Here is a 12,620-nt window from a genome sequence, read left to right on the forward strand (position 1 = left end):
TGGTGATGTGGCCTGATTACACATTGCCATCCAGCCTGCATAAACTGTATTCCCCTCACAAAGTGTCTGTAGATTCTGTTGTTTGATTCAGCTCAATGCATGATGGGTGAGTATCTAGTATTGTTGCATTCTAGAATCTGCAATATTTTTCATTTCTTTCAAATTAACTTTTCTCACTATCAGTAGATTCTAAGCACCGCATTATACATACAATATACTGTCACAGATGAGGCTTAGAAGAGAGGGGTTAATTAGACAGTATTCATCAATGCTGCAGATACCAATTAAGATCAGGACAAAAGGTTCAAAAGCAATCACTGGTAAATCCTCTAGGCCTGGCCTGTAACCGGTCCCAGGAGGCTTGTTTCCGGTCCAGGGAAGACATGGCTTGGCAGTTCGGGCAGGACTGTTCCCATGAGGCACAGGGTCAAGACTGATTTGCATATAGCCAGGTTCTGAGCTGGGATGGGGCAGTGAGATAAATAACGGTGATGGATCAAGCCCTGATCTTTGGACTGGGTAAGAGTGGTCTGCTCAATTCAGACACTCTGTTCATCACCACCCCCTTTTGTAAATCGATTTTGGCCACTATAGGTGTGGCAGGGTATACTCAGACATGAGTCCCTTTCTCACTGCTCCATCAGGATTCAAGCAAGCCGGGCCGAAGAGGCTGAAATGCCAGAAACCGGTCCCCGGTAGCTTGTCTCCTTTCTGGTAAAGAATTGGCTTGGTAGTTTAGTCTGCCCTGTTCCCATGATGCACTGGGCCAGGGACAGACTGATTTGCATATAGCCAGGTTCTGAGCTGGGATGGGGCAGTGAGATAAATAACGGTGATGGATCAAGCCCTGATCTTTGGACTGGGTAAGAGTGGTCTGCTCAATTCAGACACTCTGTTCATCACCACCCCCTTTTGTAAATCGATTTTGGCCACTATAGGTGTGGCAGGGTATACTCAGACATGAGTCCCTTTCTCACTGCTCCATCAGGATTCAAGCAAGCCGGGCCGAAGAGGCTGAAATGCCAGAAACCGGTCCCCGGTAGCTTGTCTCCTTTCTGGTAAAGAATTGGCTTGGTAGTTTAGTCTGCCCTGTTCCCATGATGCACTGGGCCAGGGACAGACTGATTTGCATATAGCCAGGTTCTGAGCTGGGATGGGGCAGTGAGATAAATAACGGTGATGGATCAAGCCCTGATCTTTGGACTGGGTAAGAGTGGTCTGCTCAATTCAGACACTCTGTTCATCACCACCCCCTTTTGTAAATCGATTTTGGCCACTATAGGTGTGGCAGGGTATACTCAGACATGAGTCCCTTTCTCACTGCTCCATCAGGATTCAAGCAAGCCGGGCCGAAGAGGCTGAAATGCCAGAAACCGGTCCCCGGTAGCTTGTCTCCTTTCTGGTAAAGAATTGGCTTGGTAGTTTAGTCTGCCCTGTTCCCATGATGCACTGGGCCAGGGACAGACTGATTTGCATATAGCCAGGTTCTGAGCTGGGATGGGGCAGTGAGATAAATAACGGTGATGGATCAAGCCCTGATCTTTGGACTGGGTAAGAGTGGTCTGCTCAATTCAGACACTCTGTTCATCACCACCCCCTTTTGTAAATCGTTTTTACATTGTGGTCTTTTGTTAGACCAGGAGCAACATCATCTATTGAGTATAGATATAAAAAAAGAATGATTTCTGATTTTAGAAACCTTCACCCGCTGTAATGCTTTGTCATCTCTCTGACAAAGAATCTCTTGAGGACAGTTCACCAGTGGTAATGATGTTGTTCAATCAAGTTGGCATGAACTAGCACATTGTCCAGAATTTGATTATTCACAGCAGTCACACATGTGCTTTTAAGTTCAAGTTCAGTGATTTGTATAGCGCACTACTCACCCAGAGGGTCTCAAGGCGCTTGTGGGAGGTTGGGTGCATTACTTATCGAAAAGCCAGGTTTTGAGCTGCTTTCTGAAGGAGAGGTGGTTCTGCGTAAGACGAAGGTGAGTGGGGAGAGAATTCCAAGTCTTGGCAGCTAAGTAGGCGAAGGATCTTCCTCCCATGGTGGATCTATGGATGCGTAGAATTGCGGCGAGGGCTTGATTGGATGAACGTAGTTGGCGGGTGGGTGTGTAGAAGGATAGTCGTGTGTTGAGGCATTCAGGTCCTAGGTCGTAGAGAGCCTTGTGTGCGTGGGTGAGTAGACGGAATGTGATTCTCTTGTGTACTGGGAGCCAGTGGAGGTCTTTCAGGTGGCCGGAAATGTGAGCATGACTGGGGATGTCCAGTATGAGTCTGGCTGAGGCGTTTTGGATGCGTTGGAGTTTTTTCTGTAGTTTGGCTGTGGTTCCGGCGTAAAGGGAATTTCCATAATCCAGTTGACTAGTGGGTGACTGTCTTTCTTGTTTCGGTGGGGATCCAACGGAATATTTTTTTGAGCATGCGTAGGATGTTGAAGCATGAAGATGAGACGGCGTTGACTTGTCTGGTCATCGAGAGGGAGGAGTCTAGGATGAAGCCCAGGTTACGTGCATGATCTGTAGGTATGGGTGCTGTACCCAGGGCCGGTGGCCACCATGAGTCGTCCCAGGCAGAGGGGGGTGATCCTAAGATGAGGACTTCCGTTTTGTCCGAGTTTAGTTTTAAACGGCTGTTCTTCATCCAATCGGCTACTTCTTTCATTCCTTCGTGTAGATTGGTTTTGGCGGTGTTTGGGTCTTTGTTGAGGGAGAGGATCAGCTGGGTTTCGTCTGCGTAGGAGATGATGTTGAGGTTGTGTTGTCGCGCGATGGATGCGAGGGGGCTCATGTAAACGTTGAAGAGGGTGGGACTGAGCGATGATCCTTGTGGTACGCCGCAGATGACTTCGGTGGCCTCTGATTTGAATGGGGGAGGCGGACTCTCTGGGTTCTTCCTTCGAGGAACGAGATGATCCAGTCCAGAGCTTTTCCTTGTATTCCGACGTTGCTGAGGCGTTGTATGAGGGTGTTATGACAGACTGTGTCGAAGGCTGCGGAGAGGTCAAGTAAGATGAGGGCAACTGTTTCTCCGTTGTCTAGTAGCGTTCGGATGTCGTCTGTAGCTGCGATGAGGGCGGTTTCAGTGCTGTGTTTGGCTCGGAATCCGGATTGTGAAGGGTCGAGGGATTTGTTGGATTCGAGGAAGGTGGCGAGCTGATTATTGACGGCTTTCTCAATGACTTTGGCCGGGAAAGGGAGGAGTGAGATGGGGCGGTAATTAGTAAGTTCAGAGGGGTCTGCTGTGGGTTTCTTTAGGAGGGCGCTGAGTTCGGCATGTTTCCAGCTTTCCGGGAAGGTAGCGGAGTTGAAGGAGCAGTTGATGACATTGCGGAGATGGGGTGCGATGATGGAGTCTGCTTTGTTGAAAATGTGGTGGGGACATGGGTCGGTTGGAGAGCCTGAGTGGATGGAGTTCATCAGGCGGATGGTGTCTTCAGTAGTGATTGGGTTCCAGGCGCAAAGGTTGTGAGAGTGCTGTTTTGGTTCAGAGGTGGGTGGAGTGGTCTGATCTTCGGGCTGGTTATCAAAACTGTTATGCATGTCGGCGATTTTGTTGTGGAAGAAGGAGGATAAAGAGTCGCAGAGGTCTTGGGTGGGAGTGATGTCGTTGGTGCCGGCGATGGGGTTGGTAAATTCTTTGACAATGTTGAATAGTTCCTTGCTGTTGTGGGCGTTGTTGTCGAGTCGGTCCTTGAATGCTGATTTCTTGGTGGATCGGATCAATTGGTGGTGTTTGCGGATGGCGTCCTTGAAGGTGGTCAGGTTGTGAGTGGTTGGGTTTTTTCTCCAGGATTTCTCGAGGGTACGACATAACTTCTTGGATTTCTTAAGGTCATCGTTGAACCAGGGGGCCTTTTTGCTACCTTGTTTGATCTGGTGGTTTTTCAAGGGTGCTAATTCGTCCGCGCTGTGGGTGATCCATTGTGTGAGTTTGGTGGCTGCTTGGTTTGGGTCCGATGATATGGTAGGAGGGTTTTGGGTAAGCGATGTGAAGAGTTGGTCGGTGGAGATTTTGTTCCAGTTTCTTCGAGGAATAGGTTGTGGGGGGTTGTGAGTCGTGGTCTTTTTGTAGATGAAGTGGACGCATCTGTGGTTCGTCCAATGAAGCGCTGTGGTGTGATTGAAGGAGATGTGTTTGCTGGAGGTGAAGATCGGGACGAGCGTGTGTCCGGCTAACTGGGTGGGTGTGTGAAGTTGTTTGAGTCCGAGATTGGCCAGGTTGTCCAGAAGGGTGGTGGTGTTGCTATTGTTTTTATTTTCCAGGTGGAAGTTGAGGTCTCCCAGTAGGATGTAGTTCTCAGATGTGAGGGCATGTGGGCTAATGAAGTCAGTGATGTGTTTGTTGAATTAATCAAATCTGAACCTATTTAGCAGCACATGAGATGCCATAGTTGATGCTTTTGTTCCACCAGAGTCTTACTCTGGTTGAGAAGGTGGTGATTCACATGGAGGACCTACGGGGAAACTGGAGGTATCTGGGACCTGTTAACCTCCCACACCAGGTCCTGCATGGTGAAATTATATGTCTCTTCCTTCGGACACAGTGGACAACATGAGACAATTGGTACCACTGGTTGGACATTATAAATGTAACATGTGCACAGCACGTGGCACTACAAAACCAACTAAGACATGTGAGATCAACAGCATCACAATTGTACTTAAGCAATTCTTGAACTGTAACACAACCATTGTAGTATATTACATCCAATGTCCTTGTGGCTTATACTACATAGAGAAAACAAAACTGGTCGTTAAAGAACAAATTTTACAACATCAATCACGTATTCAATGTAGAGTGGAGAATGCCGCTCTAGTGGAACATTATTTAAAATCTAGTCACTCAGAAAAAGACATGTTATGGTGGGATGTCAAACCATCAAATAGACAGACAAATGTTGATCAGATACTCACCCTGAAAGAGAACAGATGGATCTGTCGCACCAATAACATCAATAAAGGTTTGAACTCTGCAACAGGATGGCATACACTGTCCTGCTTTCTTTAATCATGTATACACTTTATCATGATTCATAGTGACCACTACAGGGGTTGCTATAAATGAACTAATTGTGTCATATGCATTGATGTATCCTTTTAGGAGTTACATTAAGTATGGTGTCAGATCGTTTTGCACAATTCTATATGATTGACTGTACTATTATTCTGTAACATTTGAATCTTTGATAAAAATGTAAAACATCGACTGTAGAAAAGTGATTGCCATAATGAATTTGAGTGACATCAAGATTTCGAATTGAATAGATAAACACTAATCAGATGAAATGCGGTAATAACAACATAAAAACGTGTGAATGCACTTTTCTGTATTTTTCAAGACTAAGTAATAAGTATAGCCCCCAGCGTTTTGTATTCACTATATTGATCATATCTGTATCTATATAGATCTGTATATTATACAAATGGTAAATGGAAAAAAACTCTAACTTCTGTTGGTTATACTATGATTAACTTCATTCATTTACTTTTCTCTTGGGAAATGGGAACCCTTTTTTCTATATATATATCTTTTCTAATACTATTTATTGAAAGAGATAGAAAATGCAAGTACGGTTAAAATACGACAGTCCGGGTCCAAATGTAACCTTTTCGCTGAAATATATATTTAAACCTTGGACACACATTGTGTCTATTGATAATTTTTGACAATAAACATCTCGTGGAATATAGCCAGACCAGTTTTCCAAAATTCCAAGATGGCCGCGAAAGTTCTCCAGCCCTACCCATAGACTGAGTAGTCCTCTTTCTATAGTTACAGAACACGGTACGCGTACGCTCCAGTGATTTAAACAAATGCCGTTTCAACGTGAGCCTCTGAGACTCCGACTGTTTAGGCAGCGGTACATCGGTTTAAACGAGTCTTGTCGGAATATAGGTAAAAACTTAGTTCAGCCTTTTAATTTCTTGTATCCACCTTGTTTGGTCTTTAATTAAGATTATAACTTCTACTTCTTAAATCTTCAGACTGATGCATATTTTGGACGTGAGAGCTGACAAATTACAAGATTTAAGGTTGCAGCTTCTCAAATGCCAGGTAAAGATTCAGTAATGTTATTGTTTATCGTTCAGAAATCTATACTAAAGATCTATATATCTTGAGGGGGCGAAATATTTGTCCCTAAAAATACAAGGTGACATTTGATCAAAAATCTTTTGTGTTCTTTATTTGTGATAACGGGCTTTGATCTTGTTTGTTTAAAAGTCAGGTTTAATGTTGTCTTAGATACTACAGACCACAGCTAAAAGGATGGTTACTCCAATAGTCTGAGCAAATAGCGCGATGCACAAGATGTTAAACACAGACTTTGTGACAATATAATTTTCTCGAGGCATGGCAGGCTATATAACCCTCATCCTGTCGCTGTCCAGTTCATATGAGAATTGATCTAGTAAATATGAGATTAATTTTTAGCAACATACATGGAGCCACTATAACAGTATGCATACTTACAGGTATTGTGAACAGATTTTTTAATTTACACAATGATTAAAAATAGCGAGGATTTAAACTATGATCTCCATCAACTTCACATATTAAATAGCTGTGCGGTGAACATAACCTCTTCCTAGCATAAATAACCATAATTTTTTTCTCTAGCATTTAATGCTGTTATAAGTGGAAGACTATTGAGCCACCACCCGATCTGATTGTGGAACACAGAATAAACTTTATCCACATACTTCTGAAGACCGAAACGTCGGTCTTCCCACCTATTTCTCTGTACTATTGAATTGAAGGACATGTTGTCTATGTAGTCAGTCACATTTCCCCATGATTGTTGTTAGGTTTTAGAAACAGTGACATGTGGGATTGTTAAGATTCCGGTATTTCGCCCATAACCCTAACCATGATCGGGTACTTGCAATTTGTTGACACTCCCTAACGCGCTTAATGAGACGCTTCGGAACGTAGCCGTTGCTTGGCTTACTGTTCCAGTACCACGCCCCCCTCTCCTCTTCCTGGTTCTAGTCGGCGTCCTCCGTGGCGTGCTGCAATTCCCGCTGGGCGTTTGTGGAGATTTACCTGTCTGCTGCTGTTCTCCTACCTTTTCTCGCAGTATATCACCTTCCTTGAACGCTGTGAGATATTTCCTGCCGGTCTTCGGCATTTCTTTGATATCGCTCGAGAGTGCCTGGTTTGTTTTCCTACCTTTTCCCACGCATTTGGCGGGCGTCTTGCTCGACTCCTTTCCCTACCATTCCTCAGGCATTTTGCGGGCGTTCTGCTCGTAACTATTCTATTCCTTCCTGTCCTATGTCGCTAGGATCCTTTGTTTGTATCCCGTTGTGTTTGATACCTTTTGAGAGAGAAAGCTCCGCCCTGGGATCTTCTGAGGGCCGGGTGTCTCGCCTCCTGAGAGTGTTACTGCTCCGCTGTTCTGACCCCCATACAGCCGGGTGGTGCACCTCATTCCCTCTATTGTTTTCTTTGGAGTGTTTGGTGTGTGAGTCCTTCGTGAGTTCTAACTGTTCTGGCCTGTCCATTGGGTTGTCCGAGTCCCTCCTCTCTGAACTCATAAATAAGGAGATCCCGACCTTCGTTTGGGGTAAGAATACCTGGTGCAACCACACATGTCAATGTTTTAACCAGTTACTGCATTATCTAGTTAGAGTGTGGACCACCACCTGAGACTCTTCCTACTACAAGCTGACCCCCTCGTATGAGGAGAGTGGTGGACACTCCTTGGGTTACTCCCTCATACTTTTAGGGGACAGTAGACAGGAGTGTGTTTCATACCGCATTCTTGCTTCTGTGTCCTGGAGGTGGAGGGATTCTTCTTCGTTCCCGTGGAAATTGGTCTTTTTGCTAACAGAAAGCCAAGCCCACGAAATATCTTTCCCCCGAACGAAGATGGATCCTGACCCTTCATTAGATGACCTTAACTTCCAGGCCAATACCATGGAGGATTTCACTGCTGCTTTAGTGGCTCTACAGTCAGAGGTGGCTAGATTGGGGGTGGAAATTCAAAGACTTCAGGCAGAGGTTCATCAGTTAAGATCAGCTGATAGAGACCCAGGAACCATCCCTAAATCTCGTAAGAGCTACATACAACCCGCCAGATTCACTCTGGGGTCCACAGAACCTGAAAAAGGGGCTAGCGGTGATTCCACCCTATCTCCTGTCCAAGTCACAGTGCATACTCCCAGCCCGGTTCCTCTAGCTATGCCCGAAAGATTCACAGGAAATAGCACCAAATATAATGTGTTTATGAACCAATGCCAGTTACAATTCTTATGCAAAGCAGCCGCATTCCCAGATGATTCCGCCAAAGTAGCTTTCATCATTTCCTATCTTGCGGGGAATGCAGCGGAATGGGCTGTTCCAATGGTACAGAATAATGATCCATTGTTATACGATCTCTCCTTGTTCCAAGAAAAGATGAGAAGCCTCTTCGCTAAACATACTTATATGCAAGCTAGCAATACCGCGCTACTGAACCTTAAACAGAGATCCAAAGACCTCCTTTCCTATACAACTAATTTCAATCGGCTGGTCTCTGAAACTCATTGGCCAGAAGATAAGAGAACCTCCTTGTTTTATCGTGGGTTATGTGATGAGTTAAAAGACTTACTCTCACAAATAGTTAACCCACCAGAAGACTGTGCCTCATTTATTGATTTAGTGGTGAAACTCGATCATAGACTGCTCGAGAGGAAAGGGGAAAAGAATCGTAGTAGTGTCCCCAGATATGTATTACCCTGACTCGAAAAACCACCATTAAAAGATACTCCAGAACCCATGCAAATAGGAGGAATAAGAGGACCTCTATCCACAGAAGAAAAGGATAAGAGAAGAAAGATGAACTTATGCCTGTATTGTGGAAAAGGGGGTCATTATGCAAAAGATTGTCCCGTACGTCCCAAGACACCCAGACTAGCAGTCAATATAGCCTTTCTTGTTCGGAAAACAAGAATGCTTGAGGAACAGAGAGATCAATTCCTCAAGCGACAAACACCAGCAGATCTCTACCAATAAACTACCAACACACAGAGTCATAAAACACTTTACATTACCCATCACCCTCACTTACATGAATCAAAAACAGTACAACATGTCTATTCTTTTAGACTCCGGCGCTATTGGAAACTTTTTTGACATCAAACTCGCTAAACAACTGGGCCTGTCTTTTGTTGCTAAACACCAACCTGAATCCATCTGGGCTGTGGATGGGTCTGAGTTATCCTCGGGGTTAATAAGTTATCAAACAGCGCCTATGGTCATAGTCTTTAACAATGGGCATTCCGAAAGTATGGTCTTTGATTTAATAGACGCCCCATATTTTGGTGCTATCTTGGGGGTTCCATGGTTACAGGTACACAACCCCTCAATAGACTGGGAAAAGAGGACTGTCACATTGATATCCCCATATTGTGAAGCTCACTGTTATCAAGAAGCCATTGAACCAGAACTCCCTTTATATTGTGCTGTTCAAACAGGGACTGACTTAAAAGTACCTGACCAGTATCTGGATTATAGGGACGTTTTTTGTGAACAAGAAGCCACTAAGCTGCCTCCGCACAGGAGTTACGATTGTCGCATCGACTTAATACCCGGGGCAGACCTGCCCTGCAATCGCATTTACGCTCTGACGCCTTCAGAAACTGAGTATCTGAAGGAGTATCTGGTTGACATGCAAAACAAGGGTTTTATCAGGCCATCTACTTCACCTGTTTCATCCCCTCTGTTTTTTATAGATAAGAAGGAAGGTGGGCTCCGGGCGTGCCTGGATTACAGAGCATTGAATAAAATCACCATAAAAAATAAATACCCTCTTCCTCTTATTCCAGTTCTCCTTGACCAAATTAAAGGAGCCAAGATCTTCACAAAAATCAATCTCAGAGGTGCTTACCATTTGATCCGCGTCAAGCAGGGTGATGAATGGAAAACAGCCTTTCGCACCAAATTCGGTCTTTATGAATATTGTGTCATGCTGTTTGGTCTCTGTAACGCGCCTGCTGCATTTCAATATTTCATAAATGACATTTTACGGGAATATCTTTGTCATTGTTTACATCGACGACGTTCTTATATTCTCACAGAATGAAACTGATCATGTGGAGCATGTCCGGAAAATCTTTAGCAAATTGCAGGAAAATCACTTGTTCGCCAAATTGGATAAAACTGTGTTTCACACTACAGAGGTAGGCTTCCTTGGCTTCCTAATCAAACCTGAGGGCATTCAGATGGATCCCAAGAAGGTGGAGGCATTGGTCAAGTGGACAAGTCCTTCCTCCATCAAAGAAATACAGTCTTTTTTAGGCTTCGCCAATTTTTATCGGCGATTTATCGATCGTTTTTCTGAGTCTGTTTCCCCAATGACCAAACTATTGAAAAAAGGGGTGCCTTTTGTATGGTCGGCCGAAGCAGAACGAGCTTTCTGTGACTTTAAAGACAAGTTCATCACTGCGCCCATTCTTCACCACGCAGACAACACACAACCATTTTTTGTGGAGGCGGATGCCTCTCAGTATGCTGTAGGTGGAATTCTTTCACAGAGAGACTCCGACACAGGACAAATGCATCCTATAGCATATTTCTCAAAAACATTGTTACCTGCTGAGAGAAATTATACTATAGGAGAAAGAGAACTGCTGGCCATCAAGTTATCCTTTCAAGAGTGGAGACATCATTTGTTAGGATCCCCTCATGTAGTCACCATCTATTCAGACCACAAAAACTTGCAGTTCTTTAAATCCGCAAGAGCACTCACGCCCAGGCAAAGGAGGTGGCTGTTATTCTTTAGTGAATACGATTTTCTTATCACCTATCGACCGGGGGCACAGCAGGGAAAGGCTGATGCTCTGTCGCGTTTGGGGCATGACAAAAACACAGACAAAGAACAACCCCTTCCTATTATTCCTGCGAACAAGATACTTGGGGTAGGGGAAAAAGACTCCACACTCCTTGACGATATCAAGGTACATCATCTTACCATACCAACAGAAGACTGGTTGCTCAATCCTTTACATACCATCAGAGAAGGGTTGTATTATCATGAAGACAAACTGTATGTCCCTACTCCCGCTCTTCAACAAAAGATCATAGAGGGGTGTCATAGTAGCACCTTGGCAGGACATCCTGGTAGTCGTAAAACAAATGAGTTGTGCCACCGATGGTTTTGGTGGGAATCCATGTCCATAGATGTGTTAGCTTATGTACAATCTTGCGCCACCTGTGCACGTCAAAAGGCATCACATTGTGCGCCTACAGGGCTATTAAGACAACTAGCCATTCCTCCATCACCCTGGCACACCATAAGCATGGATTTTATGATGGATCTGCCCTCCTGTCAAGGTTACACCACTATTTATGTGGTAGTGGATTTGTTGTCCAAGATGAGTCATTTTATTCCTCTGAAAAAAGTGCCTTCCTCTAAAGAACTAGCATCTGTCTTCTTGGACAATATTGTAAAATTGCATGGATTACCCACAGTCAATATCTCCGATAGAGGTCCCCAGTTTGTCTCTAAATTCTGGCGGGGGTTGTGTTCCGTTCTGGGTATTGATCACAGACTTTCCACCGCATATCACCCTAGAGCAGTTCCTACGGTGTCTATTACCATCCATCCCCTCTACTTGGGTTCAAGCTCTTTCGTTGACAGAATTTGCTTACAACAATTCTAGTCACTCGGCTACAGATGTATCCCCTTTTTTCTTTATGCATGCGCAACACCCTAGAATGATTCCTATTGTGTTACAGCAGAAGGAGATATCTGTACCTGCACTAAAAGAGCACCATGCACACATTCAGGAAGTGTGGGAATCGGCAAAGGCAGAACTAGGCAAAGCAAAAGAAGCCTTGAAAAAACAAGCTGATAAACACAGAAGAACAGAGCCCCTGTACACTGTAGGAGAGAAGGTGTGGTTGTCCACTAGAAACCTTAGGATGGAAGGTTCGAAAAAATTCCAACCCCGATTCGAAGGACCCTTTCCTATAGAGAAAATCACATCCCCTGTCACCCTGAAACTTCAATTACCCCATGCATGAAAATACACCCTGTCTTTCACAGTTCCCTGATCTAAAAATACCTACCCTCTGTTGTTCCTGAGATCCCTCCTCCACCTGTTCGAATCAATGGAGAAGAGGAATACGAAGTACATAAAATTGTAGATTCCAGGACATCTAGAGGCAAACTCCAATACCTCGTAGATTGGGTAGGGTACCCCCCGGAAGACAGATCTTGGGAGCCTGCTGAAAACATCCATGCAGCTAGATTAATTAGACAATTTCACAGACTCCATCCTTCCAAGCCTGGTCCTGGGAATAGGCCTTTGAGGAGGGGTACTGTTAGGTTTTAAGAACAGTGACATGTGGGATTGCTAAGATTCCGGTATTTCGCCCATAACCCTAACCATGATCGGGTACTTGCAATTTGTTGACACTCCCTAACGCGCTTAAGGAGACGCGTCGGAACGTAGCCGTTGCTTGGCTTACTGTTCCAGTACCACGCCCCCCTCTCCTCTTCCTGGTTCCTGTCGGCGTTCTCCGTGGCATGCTGCAATTCCTGCTGGGCGTTTGTGGAGATTTACCTGTCTGCTGCTGTTCTCCTACCTTTTCTCGCAGTATATCACCTTCCTTGAACGCTGTGAG

The sequence above is a fragment of the Lissotriton vulgaris genome, chromosome 6 (genome assembly GCF_964263255.1).
Source record: "Lissotriton vulgaris chromosome 6, aLisVul1.2, whole genome shotgun sequence".
Classification (NCBI taxonomy): Eukaryota; Metazoa; Chordata; class Amphibia; order Caudata; family Salamandridae; genus Lissotriton; species Lissotriton vulgaris.